Consider the following 25,428-nt stretch of genomic DNA (forward strand, 5'->3'; position numbering starts at 1 on the left):
TTTGGGACAACATACATCTGTGCTCCCAAGCCATGTGTGACTGAAGAATAAACTTTTTATTCCCTTTGAAATACAAGAAGTATTTTGCATGAACTGTACATTTTACCACAGTTAAAAACAAAGGTAAAATCTGGGCATGGTGATATGTCTGCAATCTAGTACCTGAGAGGCAGAGACCGAAGGTTTGCCATGAGTTCTAGGTCTGCATGGAATACACAGTGAGTCCAGGATAGCTCAGGCCACAGAATAAGGCTTAAATATAAAACAGGGGATGATGAAGTGGAATGGAAACTCAATCCTCACCTTACTTCCAAGTCTAAGATCTGTTACCAATTGCCTTCTTTGTTCACTCAATAAAGTCTATGGGGCAGGATGGGGTGGGGCGCAGCGGTAGCACACACCTTTAACCCCAGCACTCTAGAGGCAGGAGCATAGGCAGCCAGATCTCTGAGAGTGTCTGTCTGTCTGTCTGTCTATCCACCTACCTATCTATGTATCTGTTTGAAAAAGAGTCCCATGTAGCCTAGGCTGGCCTTGAACTTGTTCTGTGTAGCCGAGAATGGCTATAAACTTCTAGTCCTCCGCCCTCTGCCTCCAGAGTTCTGGAATTACAGACATGTGCCACCAAGTCCAGTTTATGGAGCACTAAGCATCAAAACCAGGGCTTTCTGCATGCTGGGTGAGTGCTCTACCAACTGAGCCACATTTCCAGCCCCGCAGGGAGCTTTTAAACACATAGCTGAGACCACTGGCTCTCCTGGAATAAGCATTGTACCTTCTCCCACAGCTCTTGATCCAGCAGGAAGCTTGTCAGGTGCCTCTTGCTTGCTCACCAAATTCCAGCCACCGTAGCCACCTTTCTGTGCTTTGAACCTGTAAATTCACCCCCATATGGGCCAGTGAGATACCTAGAGGGGAAAGGTGCTAAGCCTGATGAGCTGGTTCATGGTGAAGGGAAAGAACAGACTCCCAAGTCACACACACTCACAAACAAATGAGTAAATAAATGAATATAGTTTAAAAAAAATTAAAACCAAAAAAGAGGGAAAGAGACAGGGAGACAGGAATGGAAAAGGGAGGGTAAGAAAGGAGAGAGAAGGGCAGAGGAGGGGAAGGGAAGAAGAGGGAAGGGCAAGCCATGGAATGCCAAGGATAAAACAGCAGCCACCAGATCCCAGAAGACTCCTGAGCTAGGCCTGATCTCCCCCAAAACCTTCAGAGGCTCCAGGGCTCCACACACAGCCTGATTGCAGACTCTTGTTCTCCCAAAGGTCAAGAGAATAAGTACTCATTGTTTTAAGTTGTTCTCCCCAGCTTGTGGTAATTTGTTCTGACAGCCATTGGATAAGATCCACTCCCCAAAACTGATGGCTACGAACACCCCTCTTCTGACTGGATGTCCCATCTGCTACCAAATGTGTGTGTTTTTCACAGTCCCTTATTTCTTGCTGTGGCCAGCGATAGCTTGCATGGTGCTGGGGTCCACCTGAACTGATAGCAAATGGAGAGTGGAGAAAAAGTCATCAGCTTTGCAGAAAGTGATGGACGCAATGACGCAGGTGCTAATGATAGACCCAGGTGCTGCCTCAGCGCTCTGGGTGATGTGGGGCTGGCTTTTATTTCGGACCTCTCCACATGTAATTAGCAGTTTTCAACCTCAGCCTCTAGGTCCTGCCACCTGAGTCTCCCCTGAGTCCAGCCACCGTCGGGTGGGTTTTTAAGCCTTGTAGCCCGACTGGCACTTACACAATTACAAAATGACCGCTGCTGATGGACGAGCACAACACAGCAGTCTCCAGGGTTTTGTTCTAGGTTCTTTCTTAGCTCCATCCACTGACAGACATCCACGCTTGGGGTGTTCACTAGCGCCTTCCCAGATGAAAGAGGAAAAAGAGAGTGAAAAGAAATGTAAAGAGCAAAAATAAGGCCATGGATGAACACCAGGGTGTGCAGACCTATGATGCCATCACTCCAGAGGTGAAGGCATGAAGATCAGGCATTCAGAATTGGGCGGGAGAGATTGCGGTTAAGAGCACTTGCTCTTGCAGGGGACTGGGGTTTGATTCCCAGCATCCACATGGTGGCCTCCATAACTCCACATTCAGGGAATATGACTCATGCATGTAGTGCACTTAGATGGGCAAAACATTCGTACACATCAAATAAAAATAAAAATTTTAAATAGAAAAGAAATTCAAGAGGGTAGGCTGAAGAAAGCGCTTTCTGAGCAATCGTGAGGACCTGAGTTCCCATCTCCAGAAGCTATGTTAAGCCAGGCAGAGTAGCATGTCATTCTGGTGCTTTAGAGTTGGGGGGGGGGGGAAGGGTGGACAATCTCTGGAAGCTCATGAGCCAGCAAGCCTGGTGTACACAGCACAGCAGCAAACAAAATAGAGACCCTGGCCCAGCGTAGATGGAAACCAAAGACCTGTACCAGGGGTTGTGCCCTGATCTCCACATGTATGTCATGGTAGGCACACACACACATATACATCACATGTTCACACACTCACATACAGTGATGTTCACTTACACACATTATACCACACACACACACACAAAGGAAAAGATATTTCACGCAGAACCAGAAGAAAAAAATAAAAAAGAAATCCAAGAACTTTAGAGTTCTTTGGTGAGTAGAAAATAACTCTAAAGTTTGTGCTTAAGCAGAGAAGGAACCCCTCTGTGTCTAGATAGAAAATGGCAGCTGAAATAGAAACAGTGGCCACATTTTCCTTAAGTCTGAGCTCTAAAATTTATTGTCTTTTTTTTTTGTTGTTGTTTTGTTTTGACTGTTCCCCTCCCCCTTGTTTTGTTTTGTTTTGTTTTGTTTTGTTTTGTTTTGTTTTGTTTTGTTGGGACAGGCTTTCCCTGTGTGGCCCTGGCTGTTCTGGAACTCACTCTGTAGACCTGGGTGGCCTCGAACTCAGAGATCCACCTACCTTTGTCTCCCCAGTGCTGGGATTAAAGGTGTGCACTATGACTGCCCGAGCTTTGTCTTTTTCACTCTGCTTCCCCCCACCACCACACACACACACACACACACACACACTTTCTCTTTCCCACCCTGCCTTCTTGGCAGACCTAGTGCTCTGCTGCAAAATGACTTTGGAAATGTTCTGTGGGCATATGGGATCCCCGGGCACAGGACACACTCTGTTTCCACCTGTGCCTACTTGAGAGATGAGGGTGGGATGAGGACTTTTCTGAACGCCTTCTCTTCCTCTTCTCCTCCTCCCCTCCTTCTGCCTCCTCCTCCTCCTTCTTTTTACTGTTTAATGGACTCTCCCTTTCTGTGTCCAAAAGGAGAAAATAATACAAATTAGTATAAAGCAAGCACTAAAGATAAAGGAAATTTCAGGTAGAGCTAGGAAGTAGCATTTGTGTGATAAAAATGTAAAGTTTTGGGGGTTGGAGAGAATGTTCAGTAGTTCTAATGTTAGCACTGTGTACTACAGGCCTAGAGAAATGGCTCAGTGGCTAGGAGCACACCCTGCTCTTACAGAGGACCCAGGTTTGGTTCCTACATCAAACAATTCACAATCAACTGTTACTTTGGCTCTAAGGATTCTAAGGAATCCACCTTCCTTTTCTGGCCTCGTCAGGAACCCGCACTCATGTATACATAACCCACTCCCCATGACCACACAGACACATATACATACACATAACTTAAAGATAAACTACATCTTTAAACAAAAAAGAAAGAACATGTACTCCCCTAAGAGGACGTGAGTTCGAGTCCCAGAACCCACATTGGGCATCTCTCAACCATGTGTAACTCAGGATAGCCTATGGCCTCTTTTGAACTCTGTGAGTACCCGCACTCACATAGATACAAACACAGTTACAGATATATACACAATTAAGATAAACTTATTTCTAAATGCATAGCTTTACTAATAATCAGGTTTTTTGTTTCTGTTTTAAGTCTAAACGGAGACCGAGCATGGTGACTTATACCTGCAGCCATCTTGACCTGCCGGGCTGTAAAAAGGATGGTGGAGGGAGGAAAACAAGAGGCCTAGGTATGGAATACCAACGCTTCAGAAGCTTCTGGCGTCATCACTTTGAAAATCTGACCATATTCTCTTTCTCTTAGTTTCTTTTTCTTGTTTTCTTTATAGCTTTCATTTTCCTATTTTCACGTAATTAAGACCACATGGGAGATACACAGAGAATAGACCAGTGTTTCTGGGCTTGAGGATTACACCCTGGCACAGACCCCAGGATGGTGTGAGGCAGGGGGCCAAGGACCAGCTGGGCTATGGGGAAAGTGGAATAACACATGGTCACAGACTCCACTGCTCTGAGGGCCAAGTCCCTTTGCTGCCCTGTGGACACAGAATGTCTCCCCACATAGAGGAAATCATGGGGTGTCACAGAGGCCAGGGAGGAAGTGGAGGATTGCTGTAGCAAGTTCATGATGAGAAAACACCACGTGCTTCCTGGTGATGGACTGGAACGTTCCTGGGGTGCTTGTCAGTCCATAAATGTGGTGCTGGGCACTCAGCCAGAGGGCTTACACAAAGCCGTTGACACCTATGGCTGAAACTGACAACACCCCTGTTGAGTAGGCTGGGCAGCCCCAGAGCTGTAAGCAGAGTCCTGTCCTCAGATGAGGAAGCTGAGGTCATCAGGGTGATGTGGCTGCCTGGCCTAAGGTTTTGAAACTGGCAGGAGACAGGACCCTGCCTGGAACCTGGGTCCTCACTGTGGGGAAATGTTGTAGTGGGGCACCTTGACACAGCCATCATCCTGAAACTTGTCACCTTGTCCAAAGTCTGCAGGAAGATCCCCTAGATTCTGGTTGCCTGGAGACTTCTGGAATGTCGTCATCTCTTGGTATCCACAGGGGTGAGGGGATTTGCAGATCCCCTTTCTTCCCCCCACCTTTTTTCCTTTCTTCCTTAAACTGGGGAAATCTTTAGCTAGTGTTACAGATTGGAAATAGCTTGAACGACTCCTCCAAAGGCTTGTACTCTATTTTACAAGCTTGACTTCCAATGTAATGATACTGAGCTAGGGGTGTAGCTCGGCTAAGAATGCTAGCTTAGCATGCACAAAGCCCTGGACTCAGTCCCCAGCACTGCCTAAAATCAGACACTGTGGTACAGTCCTGTAACCCCAGCACTGGGATGTGGAGGTAGAAGGGTCAGAAATGTAAGGTCATCTTGGCTACAGAGTAATTTCAAGACATGTATGGGCTACATAAGACCCTATCTCAAAAACAAAAAGTGCAATATGATGGTGTGTGTGGAGTGCTGATTAGATGAAGTCCTGAGTGAATGAATACGTGTTGTTGATAACGGCAAGACCATGTCAAGGACCATAATGCCTCAGACCCATGAAAATGGCAAAGCCTTCCTCCGGAGACAAGACAGAGCCTGCTCTGCTCTGAGTGTGAGAGTGCCAACAATTAACCAGTGTATGCAAGATCTAACGACCGCAGCTTCCCTCCTGAGACCACTTTCCTACAGAGACCTCTACTAGACCCTCCTCCTTATGCTGTACATAATAAAAGCTGAGTTTCCAGGTAGCATCGTAGGTGCACACCATCACAGCCAGCACAGCCCACCCGATCCCAGCTTTTCTGTATTTGTATCTGTCATTTCTTCATTCCCAAGTTTCCCCAGTCAGATTTCTCAGGACTAAGCCATGCAGGGTGAGGCGACCACCCTTGGAAAGGGTTGATTCAGGTCTCACGGAACTAGATTAATTCTTGAGAGGATCGGTTATTGCAAAGGCTGAAGCCTGTCCCTTCCCAAACCTCTATTTTTTTTTTTTTTTTTTTTTCTTGCTAGGAGTGCTCTTCTGCACACATTTCACTTTTATGATTCCATCCATGGCAAGGGCCTCGTGCCATGATCCTGCTCTAAATTCTAGAAATATAAGGCTAATTAACACCACCCCCTTTAAAAAAAGTTAATAAGGTTTCCAGCCCCAAGTATTTCGTTATAACAACACAAAATGGACGGGCTGGGCTTCATTAAGAAAAACATTGGCTATAATGAGAGCCTGCTGGCAAGGATATAAGTACTGTCTCAGCCCCAAAACTAAATGGGAGACTCTCTGATATAGCCAAGAGACATGTGGCCACAGAGCCCACAAGAATAGGTATCACTTTCTATTCCAGGACTTTTAACTCTTTGAATGTTTTTTCATCCCTTAAAAGAAATTTCATTAATATCACAGGGTCACTGTAAGGATTCAATGACAAAAGCTTTTCATACCGTTCCTGACATATAATAAATATTCCACGTTGCAATTGAGTGTGTGTGTGTGGAGAGAGAGAGAGAGAGAGAGAGAGAGACTCACTTTCTTAGGCGACCCTTGAATTCACTATCTTCTGGCCTCAGTCTCTCAGATGCTGGAATTACAGGTGTCTATCACCATTCATGGCTCTCATTACTATTGTTTATGTCATTTATGTTTAGTATTACTCATTCTTACAACTATCACGTTGTACAGATCAGGCTGTCTCTGTGAACTTCAGGTTTGCAACACCAAGAATCGTTCTTATTTCAATTAAAAATACATAGCTGAGGCTGGGAACGTAGCTCAGGTTGTAGAGTACACTCCTGACAGAATGGGATCCTGGGTTCGGTCCCCAGCACTGCATAAGCCCAGTCTGCTGGTATATTCTTATAATCCCTATGCTCAGAAGATGAGGCAGGAAGATCAGAAAAATGTTCAGGGCTACTGTAGGTACAGGGTGAGTTAGGAGGCCATCCTGGGATACATGAAAACCTATCTTTAAAAAAACAAAAACAAAACAAAATAAATGAAACAAACAAAAATCCAACAATGGAAGAGCAAGTTAAACTGTATCTAGGAGAAAGAGGTCCTGATACCATTGGCCTCAGCGAATCTACAGACAGCCACAAAAGGCAAATGGGAGCTAAGGGTCCAAGTAGGCAGGAGCAGGAGGCTAAGGGATGGTAAATGTTTGTAGAAGGGAGAGAGGGAAAGGGGCTCATTTGAGAAATTGTTTGTTTTTTGTTGAATGGAACAACCCATTTTGATTGGCACACGGGCAAATGTTATGTGATTGGAATCTCCAAGCACCTGCACCCACGTTCCTCCATTGTCAGACCGTGCACTGAGGGGCTGGAGAAGGTGAGACTGGGGGAATGGAATAAGTGGTGGACTCCAGAGGCGACTCAGAGAGGAAGGTGGGAGAACGGAGAATTCCGGGCTATGGAGAGAGGGAGCCACTGGTCAGAAGGAAGGGGAGGAGAGGAAAAGTAAGAAGAGGAAAAGGGGGAGGAGGGAGAAGCACAGCCAGTCTGGAGGACAAGACAGAAATAAACAAATCCTTTAAAAAAGAATTATACATATCTTTACCATATTCTAATAAAAAGAAACTCTCAACCTTTTTCCCAGGGGAAAAAAAAAAAGAACACTTTAAATTGTTTCATGGGAAGGCATAGGAGGGTGTTTGTTTTGTTTTGAGATAAGGTCTCACAATTTAGCCTAGAATAATTTGGAATGCCCTATGTTACCCAGGAAGGCTTTGAATTCACAGTAGCCCTCCTGTCTCAGCCACACTGAGAATCACACTACCCTCACTGCATTCTTTTGTGTGTATGGGTGCACTGTTCTTGTGTGTGTCTGTATGAAATACGAGGATATTCTGGAAAGAAGTCTGAGTGATGTAACTACTGAGGTGGATAGTTCCCATGTGGGTGCTGCTGCCTGGCCCAACTATAAGGTCCTTTTTTCCGGGGACAAGACTAGAGTGTAATCTTGTGGTCACCCATATTCTCTCCCTACTGTGTATTTCCAGAAATATATTCGGGATACATGCCATAGGGAACAAGAGATACCCACCCCAGTGTGGTGGTTTGAATAAGAATGGCCCCCACAGGCTCTTCTATTTGAATGTTTGGTCCCTAGTTGCTGAAACTGTTTGGGAAGGATTATGAGGCCTGGCCTTGTAGGAGGAGGTATGTCACTGAGCTTTGAGATTTCAAAAGCCCTTGATACTTGCCTGCCCCCATGCTCCCCACGTGACAGTCATGGACTCACCCACTGAAATTGTAAGCCCCCGTTAAATCTTTTCTTTGGCCATGGTGTTTTGACATGACAATAGAAAAGTAACGAAGATATCCAACAAGCCGAGGAGTTTGGAGACAGGCCACATGGACCTAAAGGGGAATTGAGGATGGAATCCAGGCATCCTGAATAATTTGCACAGGAGCCTGCCTGTGTGGCTGAGTATGGTAACATTAACTGGTCTCTTTAGATAAGGAATGATCCATCTTCTCTATTTGCAATAAACATTGCTATCACTTGCACCGGCTGACCAAGGTCATCCCAGAGCAGCTTACTGTTATTGCAACAGCCCCAGCAATAATGAGCAACAACTACACATACATCAGCCTAGTCTATGAACCCTTAGGGTATAAATAACAAATATAGACATGAGTCAATCCTCACTCTTTCATCACCCAAAAAGCCTTTGGCACTCTGGCCGGTCCTACACTATGGCATCCTTTCCTTTGCCCTCTAGCCAAGACTCACACTCCGAGCCTATCAAACTTCTGTCATCCTAATGCAGACATCTCCCTGTTTCCAAAGGAGTGTCTCTTTTTCACAGCACTCTCACTTGTCAGAATGCAAAGTTCAAGTTGCTATGGGAATGTGTTCAGCGTGTCTTCAAGACTCTGCTCCCGGGCGCCCACAGAGGTAGAGGAAAGTCTTAGACAGCTTGTTTGTTTGTTTTGATGGTTTGTGGTTCTGGAGGACCCACGGCCTCGTAAATTCTAGTTATGCACTGAGCTACGAAGCCACATCCAAGCCCCTCCCCTCCCCAACCCAGCAAGTTTCCTTCAAAGATGGCTCATTTGATTTTTTTTTTTCCATATAAGAAATGTTCTGCCTGAAATATTGAAAAGGAAAGTTTAGGCAGGAGAACTACCCCAGCACAATCCAGAACATTGTAAATGGACTTACTGGCAATGGTCAGGCCAAGGGGATCCCACTGGCCCCTAAGAGTCTTGTTAGGATCTTCAGAAATGTTTATCCTTTTAAAATGTTGTTTTTATTTTGAGACAGGGTCTCACAGCCCAGTATTACACAGGGCTGGGGTCCAACCCAAGGCCTTGTCCATGCTAGGTAAACATTCTATAACTGGGTTACATCCCAGTTCTGTTTTGGGTTTAAGTGTATCTCTTTTCAGTTAAAATACAGCCATGGTACACATGTATGGGGGATCATGAGTCACTTCCATGCATGGGACTATCCACTGCGATGGTTGTATCCCTTAGACCACTTTTCAAAACAATCTCTTATTTCTTTTTGTTCCAGTGCTAAGCCTTGAGCCAGGTGTGGTGGCACATGACTATAACCACATCCCTTGGGATGTTAGGCAGGAGGCTTGTAGGTTTGAGGACAGCTTGGGTTATCTGCCCCGTTCTGCTTCCACCACTTATTGAGACCTTGTTGCAAAAATAACCAACTAACTAACTAAATATTAGATGTCAGAGAGATAGCTGAGTCAGCAAAGTGCTTATGGAGGACAGGAGTTTGACCCCCAGCACCCACATAAATAAAATAAAACAAAATCGCTTCACTAAGATATGTCTCAGTCAGTGGTGGAATGTTTGCTGTCATTCAGAATGCTAGGGCAGGAGCATCACAAGTTCAAGGGCAGCTGGTCTACAGATCAAGCTCGAGGCCAAGCTGAAAAACTTGGTGAAACTTTAAAAGTAGAAATGAAGGCGGGGGAAAGAGCACAATGGCAGGGCGCTTGTTTAGCGTGTATGAGGCCCAGACTCAGCAAAAGACTTCTATCATTTAAGAACATAAATATCTTTCTGCTTCGTCCAGGAGGGGTCCAGTCAGTGTTGTTCTTGATTCCGGCATAACATAAAAGGAAGTTTTCACGGTGTCTGGGGCCCTTGATGTCCTGCAGATGAGGGGGTGGGGAACTGTCCTCAAATTTCTTGCAGCAGGAACACAGCCAGGTGACAAGAACATCACCTTCCAGATGTAACCAGGCATATGTAAAAGTAAAGGGGATGGCGTCTACATTGTAAGTCTGAAGAGAACTTGAAAATTATGATTTAGAGCTTAGAAAGATCTGTTATGTAGACCAAGCCTTGACTATCTTGCATTTAGGTAACAAAGAGGTCCCCATAAAAGACTGAGTATTCTGAGTTAGGTGGCCAAATGAACTGAGAGGCAGCCTGGAGCATCAGCCCAGGAAGTTAGCACAGTGCAGGTGTGGACCCGGTCCACAAGGCAGGAGGAACATGTGGGGGTTATGGATGTGTGTACAAGAGTGTGGGTGCACAGGAAGGCCAGAGGCATCAGAGCCCTGGAGCTGAAGTTACTGGCTGTGGTGAGCTGCTTGGCTTGGGTGCTGGGAACTGAACTCAGGCCCTCTACAAGGGCAATATGTGCTCTTGATTGCTGTGCTATCTCTCCAGCTCTAAGATGTCTTTATTAAGGCCCAACTCCACTTCAAAGAGAAAGAAGGTAAGAAAGGAAAGATGGAAGGGAGGGAGAAAGAAAGGAAAGGAAGGGAACGAGAATAGAAGGAGAGAGAAAAAGCAACTCCACTGTGGAAAAGCACAGGAAGGCAATAGTTAAGCAAGAGTGCTGAGCTCAGATGGGAAACGTCATTACCTAGACACAGAAGAGCCTGGGTTCCCACCTCACACAAAGGTGAACTCATGATGGATGGTCAGTGCCCCTGAGGAACGTTCAACTTGCGGGGCCACAGTTGCCACAGCCTGGATGATGTCAAGTGGGGAGATTACAGACCATATTGCACTGAGGTCCTGTGCTCAGAAATCACGAGCCTGAAGCAGGTTTGGCTCTTGCACACATAACGTCTTCCTTGTACAATAGAAACGCGGTTCGTGTTGCATAAACAAGTGCCCTCAATGGTTGTTTTCTGCCAGTCATGATGGCTAGGCTTTCCATTCTGCTTCCTTCATAACTATTGGAAGAGGTGTGGTCCAACAAACCCTGTCACGTCCTGTGGATGTCTGCTGACAGCAGTGTGCTTGCTGACCTCAGCTCCCCTGATGTAATAACGGAGGCCTCATGTGGGTTTCTTCCAGCTGTGATGTCCACAGTCCTGTTTGGAAATCCATGTGCTGGAGATGCTGACTCACTTCCTGCTGCCGACTGAATTCTACCTCTCCTTCCTGCTCACCGGAGCCTGGGGGCTGCCCCTGCAGAGTGCTCTATCTGGAAGAAGCAATCCCCCTAACAGCCTGGGCCATGAGCTCACTCTGTGACTTTTCACTACCAAGGAGGAAGCAGTTGTAGAGACAGATAACTCCTCCCGCCTTTGTGGTCTTTACAAGAGACATCAGACCAAATACAATTAACTCCAACTCTAATTCAGACCTTTCAGAAGACAACCAGTGCCCGTTAATCTTTTGCTTGTTTTTGTTTTTTGAGACAGGAGCTCATCCATAGCTCAGGTGTAGAACTCACTATGTACTGGACTCAGACTGGACTCGAACTTGCAGCAATCTTCTTACCTCAGCCTCCTGAGTGCTAGGTTTATAGGTATGAGCACCATGACTAACTTCTCCCTATTAATATAAAGAGGGGGGGAAGGAAGAAATTAGGAAATGTACTGTTTCTTCTAAAAATGTAGAACAGTTGGATGAGTTGTTTATTTTTCTGCATGACTCTCACAGGTTTGTCATTCTACCTCTATTAACTGAGACGTTCGTGTGTGTGTGTGTGTGTGTGTGTGTGTGTGTGACTGAGCCATCATCTCTCCATCCCAACTGATATTACTCTAAGATACTGAAAAGCTGTCTGCTCTCCACCATGTGTACTAAAGGAAAACATTCCTCAAGGCCGCAGTAAGGACAAGTCTGTAATCCAGGATGGCCTCAACCCATAATCCTCTAGCCTCCGTCTCTCGAGGACTGGGCCTAGGTCGTGTCTATACACCCATGCGTGGCTGGGTATTTGCTCTTTTCAGACTGCTATTTTTAAATTGGCGGCATCACCAACTGGAGTACAGTGCTCGCTGCTTGGCAGTTTCCACACCGAACCTTTGGTTTCAATTCTTTTTAAATGGCTATTTCCTTTCATCCCATTCCCTGGGCTCCCGTAAGCAGCCTCCTATTGTGCTCACTGCTTCCTGAACTGCACTCTTGGGATTTCCGGTTCTTATTTCCCACGCATGTACTCTAATTTACTTTAACTTTTTAACACATTTGTTTAGGCAGGGAGGTGCACGCGTTGTGACACCAGAGTGGAGGCCGGAAGCCAGCTCTCTCCTTCTATGTGTGTCCCACGCACTTAGCTCAGTCTGGGTAGCAACTAAAGTCCTCGGGCTCTCTAACTGGCGTTTACATAAACAAGGGTTTCCAGTGATTGTTTTTCTTCCACCCCTGCACTGGCGCCTGCTCTTGTTGCTGCGGGTGTGCTGAGTCCTTCTTTTCACGGCTGCGTGTTCTGAAACTGCAGGTGCTCCACTCCCTGTCCTCTCTCTCACAGGAAGACACCCTCTTCCCCACAGCACACACCCTCATCACATGACTGGCTGGTTACCAGATGTGCAGGCTGGGGCGATGGCTTTTTTCTTCCCCCTAGGGTACTTGCTGCACAAACCTGAGTTCGAAATTCGGAACCAGCAGGCAGGCCAGGCCAGGTGGGGCAGCACGTGTTTATAATCCCAGCATTGGGGAGACTGAGACTAGGATTGTGTGTGTGTGTGTGTGTGTGTTCGTTCCTTCAGCAACCAATTCCCCAACACCAGCTGGGTGTCCGTGTTACCATATGAACCATATTTTGAGCTCTTGATCCCCAGCTTGCGGCACTATTTGAAGGCTCTGGCGACGTCAGGAGGCGGGGCCTGACTGGCAGAAGTAAGTGGTCGCTAAGGACAACTTAGCTGGGAGTCTTACCACTTCCTGGTTTCTGTCTGTGATCGAGAAACCGAGAGGCAGAAAAACAAACTTCTCTTCTGGTGGCTCACACCTTTGATCCCAGCACCCAGGGAGGCAGAGGCAGGTGGGCGCTGTGAGTTTGAGGCCAGCCTGGTCTACAAAGCAAGTCCGGGACAGCCAAGGCTATACAGAGAAGCCCTGTCTCAAAAAAAAAAAAAAAAAAAAAAAAATGCTTAGGTCAGTATTTGTCACGAGAAAAGTGACTAGTTCAGCTCAAGACTGCGGTTCTCAAGTCCAGGCTTCCCATGCTTCTGACCAACCGCTGCAGATCAGGGCTTCCTACAAGCCCTTGCTCAGCTTGAATCATTTGCTAAAATGGCCTCCAGAACTTGAGGAATGACACCCCCTAACCCACGCCTTCCAACCACTCACCACACATGTGCAGCTGACTCCCTCAACTTAGGTTCTTCTTTCACTTCCTGTGCTAGCATTCTGTATTCACGAATTTGAACAGTCATAACTGCCTGTGCTAACATAGAGTGGCAGGTTCCATGCGCTGGACACTGGTCTAAGCACATAGCACATATCTGCTAGTTTCATATTCACCAGCTTATAGGTAGCTATTCTCACTGTGCCTGTTTTGCAAGCCATAAAACTGAGGCTCCAGAGTCTTACCATTGGTAAGCAGAAAGATAAGAAGCCAGACCACATGAGCACAGAGCCTTGCCCTCCATGCTGTGTCCTACTGTCACTTACTAAGGTACAACTTTCCGACTCTAAAATACCCACAAACTGAGCCAGACGCTGACTGCTCCCACCGCAGCAAACCTGTGTCTAGATGTTTGTTTCCTGAGACAGTGTCTTACTCAGTAGCCTATGTTAGCCTGAAAGGCACCATGGATTTCAAGCTAGCCTTCAGCTTAAAGCAATCCTCCTGCCTTTACTCCTAAGTGCTGAGCCTCCATGGCCAACTGTGAACTATGTCATTTGAGACTCCAGCATCACATTCTGTTTGCGGGCAATGCAAGGCCCCTCCGCCCAGCCAGACAGCAGGGAGCTTGTCCTTGGGCTTGGCCCATGCTCTTAGCCCCCTTTGTGTCACAGAGTCCCAGGGACTGCAGAAGTGCTGTTACCGAGATGGGTGGCTCCGAGGCCTGTGTTCCTCCCTCTGGGGCCCATTGTTCCCTGGTCCTGTTCTGTATTCTTGTTTGAGCCCATTGTGGTTACTGACCATTGTTCTAATTTGACCCTGGACGGCTGTTGCTTTGATAACATGGTGACCAAACAACTAGAAGAGGAAAGGGTTTGTTTTAGCTTACACTTCCAGGTGGTCACAGTTCATCACAGAAGGAAACTGGGGCAGGAACTTGAAGCAGAAACTAGGAAGGAGCGCTTCTTCCTGGTTCACAGCTTCATGTTTAGCTGACTTTCTTACCCACTTTGGAGAAACCTGCCCAGGGAATGGAGCCACCCACAGCGGCTGTAACAGGCTGTGATCCACCTTCTGTAACAGTTAAACAAAGACAATCCCCCACAACATGCCCACAGGTCAGTCTGCTCTGGGCAATCACTCTGTTGAAACTCCCTTCTCAGAAGACTCTAGGCTGTGTCAAGTTGGCAATTAAAGCTCACTGGGACAACCATTATTTCATGATTCCCCCATTCTTGTCTTGCTCCTCTCTCTCTCCTGGCGATCTTTTCCTTTCTTGTGTTTAAATAGCCTCACAACTCCCTGCCCTTTCTTCTGCCTCAATTTTAATCCTAAGCTCACAAGGGAGCTGATTCTGAGCAATGTCAGTTCTGCCTGCCAAATTCCCCTTCCTCCAGGAAGCCCCTCCTCACTGCTCCTGAACCTCTTGTCCTATGCAGCCCAGCCATGTTAAAGACAGTATTCCCTCAGTTTGCCTTCTTCTCACTGACTGTCCAGGAAGGAGTGTGGTCTCCTCTGGGGTTGACAGTGACACTCTCTTATCCTTTAATAGGACTTGAATAGAAGTAACAAAATGGCTGCTCCCGTTCTGATCAATTTCTCTTCTCTAGGGAAAGCAGCTGGTGTGGATGCCTGGGTATCCTTTTCATTTCCTGAGAATACCTTCACTCAGCTCTTTCCAAGTTAGCCTGATCTCTTCAGCTCATCCCATCTGACCTCTGGTCATCCTTGACTCCCTCTTGCTACCATTCCTTTGAGAATATTTAGTTACAAGGCTGCTCAACACTGAGAAATGTTTTCCCCTTTCCTTGTTCAGGGAACCTGCCATGGATGAACACTCTGGAAAAACTGAGACGCACTTGAGGTCCCGTCTTCTGCTGGTGATTCAGACTCTGCAGCAAAGTTTGAAAACATATTACAAGGATACAGACATGTCCAAAGGCACATGACGTAAATTTAATTCAAGACACTGGTTGTTGCCAACACAAACAACAGTCACTGCTTGCAGACACACACACACACACACACACACGTCTCTACTCAAGACTGGGACTCTTTTGTTCTCAGCAGCTTCCTCACCTTTGACCAGAGAAAAAATTGGTGGTCACAAGACTCAGTGGATGAAGACATTTTCTTCCAAGCCTGGCAACCTGAGTTTGATATCCCAGACCCACAACAGGCCTGAGCAGTTGGACCCCTGGACAGGACTACCTTGGATCTTGGCCCCAGGAATCCTGGAGGAATGGGTGCCTGAGCCCATCCTGTGGTGTCCATATAGATTGTGGGCTGGGGTGCCTAGTCTTGTAAACCTTCTGCGCTGTGGTTTTCCTTCTACAGCCGCTCTGCCCGGTCGACTCAGAGCTACAGAGAGCCAAGCACAGAGTCGCAGCATTGAGCGTGGGGATGGTGCGGCTACACTCTGGAAAGCCAGTTTGCCATCACTGATTAGCAGGGGTTCTCAACCTGTGGGTCATGACCCTTTGGGAAGTCAGCCCTTTCACAGAGGTCACTCTGGACCATCTGAAAACACAGGCATTTACATTACAGTTCATAACAGTAGCAAAATTACAGTTAGGAAGTAGCAATGAAAATAACATGAACTGTATTAAAGGATTACAGCATCAGGAAGGTTGAGAACCACTGGCCTTAAGGGAGTATTCTTGGCCTCTTGTTAGTAAGGCATGTTATCAAAGCTTCCATCTTGCTGACCATGCTCATAGTCATTCCTGGTAGCTGGTAAAACAACGTACCCCAAAGTGTCCTTAAAAGAATTTTTGTTTTGAATTATTTAGTTTATTTTGTTCTCTGTACACGGGTGTTTTGCCTGCGTGTATGTATGTGTACCACGTATGTGCCATGGATGGTTGTGAACCACCATTCGGATTCTGGGAACCAAACCCTGGTCCCCTGCAAGAACAGTGCTCTTAACCAGGAAATCATCTCTCCAGTCTTACAGACAGTGTTTTCAAACAGCGCCAGCAAGGAATGCAGAGGTGGCTCTGTGGCTAAGAGCACTAGCTGTACTTCCAGAAGACCTAGGTTCAAGGCTCATGGTAGTTCATAGCAATCAGTAGTTGCAGGGGATCTGATGTCCTCTTCTGGCCTCTGTGGATGTTAGGCATGCCTGTGATACACAAATATACACACATGCAAAGCAACCGTGCACATTAAAAAAAGAACAGCACCAATATGTAATCTCACAGTTCTGGAGGTCTACAGTGAACTCTTCAAGGACTAGTAACGTGCTGGAAGGCCCACGTCTCTCTGGGAGCTGCAGACAGACTCTATTCCTTGCCTTTTTGCTTTCTAAAGACAGTCCACGTTCACTTAATGGGTCACCACGCCAGCTTCCACTTCCAGCTCCGTGTCTTCTTTTGTTCCAGGTCCTCTTGCCACTTTCTTATAATGACCTATGTGGTGACCCTTGGACAATCCACAGTAACCTCCCCCTTTGAAAATCCTCAGTCACCTTATGGTAAGAGCCCATCTGCCATAAGGTGATGTCTGCACACATTCTGGGATAAGGACCTTGGCATCTTTGAGAGCCATTATTTGGCCCACCACAGTACCCAACAGGAGAACACATGTGGCCATCTGTAAATTTTTATGAACAATTAATCTTACAGAAAATTATACAATGATGTTATTTTTTTTTTAAACCAACTCTGTGCACTCAGCACAAGCTGGATTCAAGCTCAGCACTGCCTGCTTCATTCAGTTAAGGGGTAGCATGTAGCTCAGAGGTGGAGAACGTGCCTAGGTAAGATCCAAGGCTCTGGGTTTGGTTCCCAGCATGGCAAAATTTAAAATTAAATATGGAAGATTTATTGAAGCCCCTTCTCTGTATAGCCTCCAGTTTCCCCTGTTCATGAGAATTTAAGTACCTGTCTATCTCCCCACACTGTCCTGCAATGTTATATGTATATTATATTCACATGTGTATGCAGATGCCGGAGACCCCAAGAGGACATCACGCATCCTGTTCTATCACTGTCTGCCTTATTCCCTTGAAATGGGGTCTTTCACTGAACTTGGAGCGAGGCGGGTAGCCAGCAAGGCTCAGCAATCCTCCTGTCCCTGCCCCCAATCCCCCAGTGCTGAGCGCTTACAGGTAAGCACGTGGTCCCGTCCAGCTCCTTTACATGGAGTGGTGGAGATTCAAATTCAGCTCCTCACGCTTACGCAGCACATAGTCTTACTCACTGAGCCACCTCCCCAGCCACTGCGCGGCTTCATATACCCAGGACCTTTTTGCTACCTACAAGTCATGAAGGCTTCTAACAAGTGATATTTACATATGATGTGAGCCCACGGTGGTCACCTCCAGGAAGCTTCCTAAGCCAGCCATCCTGCTCTGGCCATCCTCTCATTCAAGAGGAGTCAGCCCCAGAGTGGGGGTGAGAGGGAGGGCATGGAATAGCCACTTCCTCCAGGACAGCACTTTATCATGCTGAGAATAATTCTAATGCACAGCATGGTTCCTGTATTCGTCATGTTTCTCTCTCATTGATGTGTCCAAATACCTGACAAGACGCAACTTAAGAAGGGAAGGGATTCTTGGAGGTAGAGACCATCCTGGTAGAGAAGCGGTGGGTGTGGGAATGCAAGGATCACGTTGCATCCCCAGTGGGAAACAGAGTACTAATGTTGGTGTGCCTGCTTGTATTCAGTCCTCTAAAACCCTCCGGCTTGGGAGCTGGAGACATGACTCAGCAGCTAAGAGCATTTGTTGTTCCTGCAGAGTACCTAGGTTCGGTTCCTAGTACACATATAATGACTCACAGCTATCTGTAACTCCAGTCACAGGGGATCAGACACTGTCTTCTCACCACACACACACACACACACACACACACACACACACACACAGGACAGATATACTCCGAAGCAAAACACTCATATACATAAAATAAGATAACTCTTTTTAAAAAATGAACCCCCCCAGCTCCCGCCCCACATCCAGGGTGGGACTTTGCAGTTAGTCCTTTCTGGAAATACCCTCATAAATCCCAGGCATGTTCATGGAAATTCTAGATGATGAGCATCACAGTTCCTGAATGCAAGGTGACCCCTCTGCCTGATGCTCAGCAGAACAGGACGACCAGTTGTGAGGCTGGAAGGAAAAATGCTGAATGGCCCCGGAGAGCGGCGATGGTGGCCTTCCCCGTGAGTTTCACCCACACTGTGACTCGGAATAGGCCCATCGGAGGGAATGGAGTCTGGAGCCACTCGGGACTTGGTCAAGAAGAATGGGAGGACTGAGTGGGGGTGGCAAAGACTTTCCTGGCAGAGGGAACAGTGTCTGCAAAGGGTGGTATGGCATGCATGCACTGGCTGAATCATCGGGAGGGAGTGAGCGGTGCTGGGGACCAGAACTTTTCGTGCCCTGAACACTGTGCTGTGGACTTTTCCCTCTAGGTTATGGAGACGGAAGAGGGTCAACCAACCTGAGCCGGGTTTTTGGCCATGGCCACATCTTGGCTGGTGTGACCCACCTATGGCAGTAGTTCTCAATCTTCCTAATGCTGCGACCCATGAATGCAGTTCGTTGTGTTGTGGCGACTCCTAACCATAAAGTTATTTCCCCGCTACTTCGTAACTACTGTTATGAATCAAAATGTGAACATCAGATATGCAGGATATCTGATATGTAACCCCCGTGGGGGGTGTGACCCACAGGCTGACAACCACTGTCCTAGGATGCTTCCTTTTCTTCTTTTTTTTTAACTTGTGGAAAACACTAACTGAGGTAATTTGTGTAAAGACTGCCTAACACATCCAAAGCATTCATTAAATGGCAACCCAGCTCCTACTCGGTATTATTGTTATTGAAGGCATTGGGCCAGTGTGAGGCAAGGACATCCTTTCCTGCTTCCCCGTGGGTAAGAAGAGAGGATCTGTAGTTCCAGTGCCCTACAGGCACTCTCTCTTGGCTCACTGCACAGAAGGTTCCAGGAAAGCTGGCAGGCAAAGTGTGGACTGACCTCCCGGGGAATTTCCCAGCAGCTCAGCCTCCCAGGGAGCCAGAGAGAAAACCTGAATCATGTCTCTGTAGAGGCCGGAACTCCCAGCTTTCTCAGACCTCCCCTGTAGCTCCAGCCATATTGGCGGCACACAGAAGGCAACTGAAGGGGATGGGACGCTGGCAGCCTAGCTATGGCCTCACGATCTCCAACCCAAGTCAGGCATGGTGGAGCATGCTTTCAGCACTCTTGGGAGGTAGAAGCAGTAGGATCACGGGTTCAAAGCCAAGCTGGGCTACATGAAACCCTGTTTCAAAACCAATAACAACAAATAAGTTGGATCTATCCCTTACTGTGTCACACACCGCAGCATTTCTTTGGCTTGGGCTGAGAAGGTAGCTCAGTTGGTAGAGCGCTTGCCTCACAGACACAAAACTCTATGTTTAACCCCCTGCATTGCATAAAACTAAGCACGAAGGCCAGGTGGTAGTGACATATGTCTTTTATCTCAGGACTAGGGAGGTAAGGGCAGGCAGACCTCTGAGTTTGAGGTCTGTAGGTCTGAGTTTGAGGTTTGTAGGCAGCCTGGCCTACAAAGTGAACGCCAGGAAATCCAGGACCACACAGAGAAACACTGTACCAAAAACAAACAAACAAACAAGCAAAAACCCATAAGCATTATGGCATGTGCCTGTAATCCCAACATTTGAGGGTGAAGGCAGGAAGATTGGGGGTTCAAAGTCCTCTTTGGCTATACAGTGAGCTCTAGGATATACAACAAAATCTTCTTCAGCTCAACTTTGTCTTCTACCCCACACCTCTTGCTCACCAACTAAACCACTTCTCAGGGAGCCATGTGACTCCGGGTCACAGAGTACTCTCCTGCTAAGCTGGGTACCTGTTGACTGTTGAGTGTGAAGCAAGGCCATTTGTAACTCACTCTGGGCATCCCACCCACTAGTAGTGTTTTGAAATGTTCAGAAACCAGGGCAAAGGCCAGTAGAATATACTACATCTTATTCATGGCTGACAGCTTCGAGCACTTGTTTCCAGGGAGTAAGTTAAAGGAGAGAGAAATGACAGGTAACCAGTGCCAGAGCCATCCCTTGATTTAACCCACCAGCCATGACAACTGTCATCTCTCAGCCCTGCCGGCTCTCAGTGTCAGGGAAGTATCTGATCCTCAGACCAGGAAAGGTAACCTTGACCCATCACATGGCCAGGACTCAAGGACTCTGGGAAATCCGAAAGTTTTATTGTGCTGAAAGCAAGTTTAGGTCAAATTCCAAGACAAGATTACCAGAAATCCCTCTTGTAGCCCAGCTCAACCGTGAGGCTCAGTACTGTCCTCCTCCCCTCCACCTGGACTTCCAGCTCTAGGAGATAAAAATCTCACTAGAACTTGGCATGATGGTATGCTCTGCAGTCCCGGCAATCAAAAGGCTGAGGCAGGAGGACAGAGCATTTGAGGACAGTTTAGGCCATTGGGTCTTTACCTTCCTTAGTACTGTGACCCTTTCACACAGTTAGTTCCTCATGTTGGGGTGACCTCCAACCATAAAATTATTTTCACTGTTTCTTCAAAACTTAATTTTGCTACTGTTATTAATTGTAATATAAATATGTTTTCTGGTGTTCTTGGGTGACCCCTGTGAATGAGTCATTTGACCCTCAAAGGGGTTGTGACCCACAAGTTGAGAACCACTGGTCTAGGCTATGTAATGAGATTCTGTCTTGTGTTATTTTTCCTGGGGAAATATGAACAGTTTATTCACCCCAAATAGAACATCAATGACCAAAGTAATGATGCTATCCAAGTTCCACTTAAAGAACTAATTCATTTTAAGGGCTTCCTTAAGGAGTATGCAAGAGGGGTCACTTACAGAAGCTGAGCGCTCAAACAGCGGCATTGCCAATATAGTCCCACTCCATCATAGATGACAACGTCACAAAGAAGCAACCTGAAGTCCAGTCTTCAGTGAACTCCACTTCTCACGATGAGGGGCACTTGGGAGGCAGAAGGAAGTGCTGGGTGAACTCCCAGTGGTTAGGGGACCATCCATCCCCTCCTGCTAGCTGCAAGTGTAAGCTGTACCACTGCCATTACACTGACCTCGCTCTCATAGCACTGTTTTATTTATTGTGTTGCCAGGGGAGTAACAGAGTGGGCTGGAAGTTACAGAAAGATAAATAAAAATGAATTTATTAAAGAGAGATGGGAGAGGCGGAGAGGGAAGGAACCCCTTGCCTGGACGAAATGGTCTTTTGATATCCAGTGTAAACAAAGTCCTTTGGAGCGTCTCGCCCCACTGTTGCTTAATCTGGAACAACCTATCCTTGTCACACGACCGACTGGAGTGATACTTCTCTCCTCCCTTGGTTATCACCTTTTCAACTTGTAAAATTAGCGTTTTCTCAGAGACACCGGAGCTCAGGCCTGAAGGTGATTTTGAAAGAGAAAAATGGAGAAGGTCTCCAGCCTACAAAACTCAGAGAGCATGTCAGAAGAGAAAGCTCTCTCCAGCACCAATGTTCTTTTACCCATGACCCCATAAACACCCCCCGGAGACTGTTTCCAGTTTCAAACATGTGGAAACTGCTTCATTCTCCCAAGCCCAGACAAAATTATGCCTCTACCAGTCATCCTCTCCTGGTTTGTTCCAGCAGAATGCAGTGGCTAGAAGGACCTCTAGCTACGGATGCTCGCTGGCCACCAAATGGTCATACCACACCCAGAGAAAACCACCCTCCACTATGTAGTGAGCATGCCGTGTCAGAAATATAAGTGAACAGAGTCATGTCCTCACTGTCAGAATTTTATTGACTAACAAAAAATTCACAGGGTGCTGTGCTTTTATTGGCATCAGTGTGCCAAAGAGTCCTGAATTCCGTGAGAGCTGACCAAGGCAAATGCAGGTTCTTTCATTCCAGTTTAAATTACTAATGTGAACTGTCAGCTCTCTTTCTCTCTCTCTCTCTCTCTCACACACACACACACACACACACACATATACACACACTTGCTTGCTGAATGACTACAATGGCTAAAGTGACTACAGCAAAGTCCAGTGAGGCCTCTGAGGGGCAGAGGTGGGACACTCATGAGGGTGCAGAATCTCTGTGGCAGAGGTTATTTGAAGGTGAGGTGTAGGGTGTGGTGGTCAACTGACTGATTTGTTGGAGGCCTGCTGGAGACACCCCTGCAGAGGCAAGCCAAAGGGTCAGAGCTCAAAGTGAAGCTGAGCTGCAGAGTCAAAGTATAGGACCATGGATGCCCATCATAGAGGCGAAAGAACTGACTAGGTCCAAGGAGATGTGGTAGACAAATGGACAAGCAGGTCCTGATGGGTGAGTGGGAGGAGAGGCAGCTGGTAATTTGAATAGTAATTTGAATAGGGTTGGGACCAAGCTGAGCTAAAGTCCCCGGGACAATTGCAAAGAGTTCTTTGCCTGTCAACACCTTTACATATTCAGGCTCTGTAAGTAAGCCCAATAAACTCATGGGTTTGCCAAGCTGGACACTAGTGGAATCAATGCTATTATTCCTGCCTTATCAGGGGTGGATAAATGTTTGTTCATGTCCCCTAAAGAAAGTAACACACCTTATCAATAAAGAGCAAATTTTATTTCCCCCTAAGAACTCATCAGTTGTGCTCTCCTCACAATATGGACCAAAGAAGGCCATAAATTCTGAAATCTTCCGGGAGAAAATTAGAAACTTTGTGGCTAACTTTGTGGAAGACAGACTTTGGGTTAGCCAATGAAAAAGCACACCTGACCAGCTGAAGGACTGCAGTTTCAAACAACCTGACTCAGGAACTGTACTCATGAGTCTCTGATGAGAGGCACGGAGATTGGTCTGCAGAGCTAATTTTCAATCTGTATTTGGTTACAGAAGAAATTTAGTCCCTATACATGTGGGGGAGGAGGGTCCCTGCAAGCACACCAGGGAAATGATCTAGGTGAGGCAAGAATGAAACTCAGTTAAACACAACTTAGTTAAACCATGCTGGGCCAAACTTCTCGGGAGGGTTGGAGGTTGAGGAGAGTGGGGGTCTGGGGAGTGAGGAGACAGAGGGGGTTTGGTGGTGGGGAGGTGGAGGAGTAGAAAGTATATGCCTTTAACCCCAGCACTCAGGAGGCAGTGGCTGGTGGCTCTCTGTGAGTTCAAGGCCAGCCTGGTCTACAGAGCAAGTTCCAGGACAGCCAGGGTTGCACAGTGAAATCCTGTCTCAAAAAACAAAACAAAAAAATCCCACAATTTTGGAAAGTTTCCCAATAATAATAAACTCAGTGAGTACAACAAAGATTAAGAAACGTTTACATTGAAACTCTTTACAAAGTGCATATGGTTTGTTTCATAAGATAGGTTCTGTTGACTTAGAAATAAAGCTGGAGATAAGGGTCTAGGGAGAAAAGACTGAGGTAAACATAAAGCCTGTGGGAGTCAGGATTGGCCTGGCCTAAGATAGCACAGATGTTACTTAGGCTGTTGTAAAGTACAAGTGACATCTCTCATAAGGATGGGTTTATGGACTAAGAAGCAATGTTCAAGGTTTGGTGGGAATGTTTGGGATAAACAAACATAACATTCGGGGGATTTAGGTGAAGCCTGGTCCTACAAATGGCAAAAGAGCACTACATCCTTTCCCAGCATTCTGGGAAGAAAACAGGCAAATGTCTCCTTCCTTTGAAGAGACAAATATGCCTGTTTGGCTTTCCTGGTTTCTCCAGTGTTTATCTGTGTGCACAAGGACCTCTTAACCTTCTACATATCTAAGTGAGTGAAAACTCCTTTGGAATACTCTCCTCAATGAAGGATATGGCCATTGCTCTTTTGAACTCACAGCATCTGGGCCACACACAGAATGCCAAAACAAGATTGGGCCCATTAACTTTTCATCATGAATGAGGGGAGGGGCTCATAAGGCCAAGTCCCTCAAGAGACAGTTAATGGTAGAGCCTTACAATACCCTTTCCTACCCTGAGAACATATGAACAGTTATTGAGGTAGCAAGACATTTTCCTTAATGGTATAGCCACTTATAAGTTGTCCATGCCCCTGTAAAGTAACCAGTACCCACACTCCTGTAAGCAGCCTTAATTAAACTCACTGATTTGCAAAGTCAGACTTGAGTAATGTCTTAGTTATCCTATTATTGCCGCAATAAAACTTCATGACCAAAAGCAACTTGGGGAGGAAAGGCTTTTTTTTTTTTTGACTCACACTTTATAGTCCATCATGAAGGAAGTCAGAGTGGCAACTCAAGGCAGGAACCTGGAGGCAGGAACTAAAACAAAGACAGCAGAGGCACATTGCTTATTGACCAGCTCTCCGTGGCTCAGTCAGACTGCTTGTTTCTACAACCAAGGACCACCTGCCCAGGGATGGTACCGCCCACAGTGGCCAGGTCCTCTCACATCAATCATAAATCACCAAAACGCCCCACGAGCTTGCCTTCAGGCAGTGGGATGGAGACATTCTCTCAGTTAAGGTTCATTCTATCCTGATGACTCTAGCTGTGGCATGGTGACCAAAACAAAAACAGAAACAAAACAAAAAAACAGACAAACAAACAAAAAAAACCTAACCAGGACAGATGGAGTAGTTTTTTTACTCTGATGTTGGAGCCCTATTTGGGATAAATAGACATTTGTTTTCCCCAGGCAATATTTACTCCATAACTTCCTGATATCACTTTCAGTGGTGGTTCAGTGCTCTAATGTGTAACAAAGCACTCCGGAATCTGGTGGCTTGCAGCATCAATTTCCTGTTTTCTCTCACTGTCTAGGAATCAAGACTCAACAGGACACTTCTCACTAGCAGTACCTGGAAGCTGGCATCGGATGGCAACGGAGACAGGAGTTATCTGAGGTTTCTTTACTTAAATGTCTGATTTCTGGGCCAGGATGGTGTCAATGCGTGGAAGGTGTCATGGGGTTGTTCTCAGACTAGACTTGGACTTAGACCAAAAGGGGAGAAAAAGCATCAACACTTCTTGCTCTCTGGCCTGCTCAGAGGTGAGGGGTCTGAGCTACATGGAAACGCCACCATGCTTTCCCCTCATGACAGTCCGTGTTCTCTTAAACCACAAGCCAAATAAGCCAGGTACGTTGTCATAGCAAGGAGAAACATAAAGGACAGAGCTAAACTTTTATGCCT

The 25,428-nt window shown here is 46.6% G+C and overlaps 1 long non-coding RNA gene across 1 annotated transcript in view; it reads right to left on the reverse strand.

Annotated features, from left to right (window-relative positions):
- LOC132655080 (uncharacterized) overlaps positions 1 to 25,428 on the reverse strand; it is a 68,847-nt gene that overhangs the window by 17,563 nt on the left and 25,856 nt on the right. The gene's annotated exons all lie outside the window — the stretch shown is intronic.

Source organism: Meriones unguiculatus, chromosome 1, assembly GCF_030254825.1.
Source record: "Meriones unguiculatus strain TT.TT164.6M chromosome 1, Bangor_MerUng_6.1, whole genome shotgun sequence".
Taxonomy (NCBI): domain Eukaryota; kingdom Metazoa; phylum Chordata; class Mammalia; order Rodentia; family Muridae; genus Meriones; species Meriones unguiculatus.